A 2,670-nucleotide genomic window follows, 5' to 3' on the forward strand; every position below is an offset into this window, starting at 1 on the left:
AGGAATTAGATTTATGCTTTAGATCGGCTAAAGCAGAAGTCTTTATGTTATTTCCAAATTCACATAGAAGAGTGAGGCGTCCAGGATCTCCCATCTTCTTTGGCAACTCTCCCAATATTACTTTAGAACTCTGCTCACTAAGAATCACCTTGGAATTCTTATCTAGCTGCTGGCGAGTGTCAAGTAGATCTTGCAAAAACTTAGCATATTCAGGAACTTGTGACAATGATTCAATGAAAGGGGTATTAATTGAAATACCCTTTATTTGCTCCATAAACTTCAAGTGTTCCTGCTCCAGTGGATGAATATGAGCTCTAGAGAGAAACGGAAGCGGATGAAAATAAGCTTGCACATCGGCTGAATTTTTCTGATCATACCCTCCCCACGTCGCGAGCCTTGGATGCTCACGTCATGAGTTCGATGTTTCAGTAACATTTTTTTCTTCGAGTTTGGATTTCTTTGGCTTTGGTCCGGTCTGATGTGGATTGACTTCAAGGGCTTCAAGGAACTCAGAGATGGTATCCTCTTCAGTTTCTATTACCATTACATGTGATTGTGGCTTTTTCTCGGGAATTTTTGGAGATAATTTTTCATTTACCAAAGTAGTTAATTGTTTAAGTTGGCCTTCGATATTTTGGATTGATGCTTGATGATTCCTCAACAAAGCTTGCTGGTCTCTCATGAGATTTTGATGTTCCCTTATCACCACATCGGTGTCATTATGTCTTTTCTACGAAGCCTCCATGAATCTTGTTAGCATGGACTCAAGATCAACTTTCTTTTCTAGTGGTTGCTCTTTTTGATAAAAGCCTCTATCAAGTTCCTATACTTTATTCTTTTTGCTTTTTATACTCATCATATGGCAACCACTCTTTCTTTGGTTTCCTCCAATCTGCATGATACTTATCTCCACTCGAATAGCAAACTTGCACCTTGTTATTTCCATTATCATCCAAGTGGAAATCTTTTGTCAAGTGCGGACCATTACATCTTTCACAAACAACTCTGATAGCATGAAGTGACTGGTCCATCTTTGTCATCCTTCTATCCATAGTGTTTAGCATCGCTAACACATCTGCAATATCTTTAGAAGTTCCACTACCAATTCCCTTTGCCCCATCATGCCTAGGATTATGGTACTCACGAGAATGCTTGGAAAATTCTTCAATTAATTCCTTTATTTCCGCCGGATTTTTCTTAGTCAATGGCCCTTGAGAATCAAGGAGTTTCCTTGTCATGACATTAACCCCATCATAAAAAATAAAAACTTCTTGTTGCTCATTCAATTCATTTTGGGGGAAATTCCTTATCAATCCCTTATAGTGTTCCCATTCTTCGTATAGTGACTCCTCCGGTTGTTGTTTGAAATTCGCTATAGCTTTCTTGAGTTTATCAACTTTGGAAGGTGGGCAAAAGTGTTTCAAAAATTACTCACGCATCTGCGCCCAAGTAGTTATTGCACTGGGTGCAAGTACCTTTAGCCAATCCTTAGCGGCTCCCTTGAAAGTAACGGGAAGCATTCTTAGCAAAATTGTAGTTCGTGGAACATTTGGGATGTTAAAATAGTCAGCAATGTCATTGACTTCATCCATCCTCATGATCCTTCCCAAAAAATGGTACTTCTTTTAGTGCGGGCAGAATGTGTCCCTTCAGCTCGAATGTGGCAGTGGCTGGAATCACGGGCTGCACTAAACCGGGACCGGTGTCCTCTCGTATTCTCTTCTTGTATGCCTCCATGGACATATCAGCAATGTTTGCCATCTCGTTTTTTGACTCGTCTTCGAAATCGCTTTCTTCAAATTCGGTTTCAGTCTCATATTCAGGGTTTTTTGGATTGGGATTTTGTTCAAAGATTTCAATCTTTCTCTCATCCTTCTTTTGATTGCTCGACTCGCCTACATTCTTCCCTTTCTTCTTTCCAAAAACTGATTTATGGTCTTTGAAAGGCGACTTTTTTGGTGGTGGGTTTCTCCTACGTTTTTATCTGTCTTTTTGTGAAGGGCAGACTCTGGATCTTCAAGCGGTGGTATCAAAGGTGTGTTAGATCCTCGGGTCATGAACTACTGGAAGAAAAACAAAAATAAAAACGTAAAAGCAAACAAAAACTACTTAAAAATACTTACTGACTGCCTACCACGACGTGGTAAAGGGCACCACCTCGTGTTGTCACAACTAATCTAAACAGAAACTAAAAACGAAAAAAAAACGAAAATTACTGATCTCACGTTGTGAGCTTAAGGCTCACGTCGTGAGTTCAGTACTAAAATAAAAACTAATGTAGAAATTAACTTTTTGCAGGTTTTTACCCCACAAAAAGGATCGATTAACCTAAAGCAAATAAATTTAACAATCAAATAAGCCGTTCCCAGGCAACGGCGCCAAAAACTTGATGTGTACAAATAGCTACACCTAATTTAACGTAGTATCCTACTAGCTATTCGACCCAAGGCAGTGTACCCTTTCGCAAATAGTATAGCACAAAAGTCGGGTATCGATCTCAGGGAACATAATTAATTATTTAACCTACTTATTATTAAATTAACCTAAAATTTTAAGAAAAAGTAAAATGGTTTTTATCTAATTTTGCAAGTTTAGACAAACTTAATGACTCAACAACTATTCATTTAAATATTCAAAACACTTCTGTTAGTTCGAATCCACTTTCCCTCA

At 38.5% G+C, this 2,670-nt stretch overlaps 1 non-coding gene across 1 annotated transcript; it reads left to right on the forward strand.

Annotated features, from left to right (window-relative positions):
* Window positions 1-1,284: 1,284 nt before the first annotated feature.
* Window positions 1,285-1,391, forward strand: LOC145118089 (small nucleolar RNA R71). The gene has a single exon (XR_013713072.1). It is a non-coding gene; the product is annotated as a small nucleolar RNA R71 (small nucleolar RNA).
* Window positions 1,392-2,670: the final 1,279 nt, after the last annotated feature.

The sequence above is a fragment of the Lactuca virosa genome, chromosome 5, assembly GCF_052849685.1.
Source record: "Lactuca virosa cultivar CGN04683 chromosome 5, Lactuca_virosa_CGN04683_v6, whole genome shotgun sequence".
In the NCBI taxonomy this organism is placed as follows: Eukaryota; Viridiplantae; Streptophyta; class Magnoliopsida; order Asterales; family Asteraceae; genus Lactuca; species Lactuca virosa.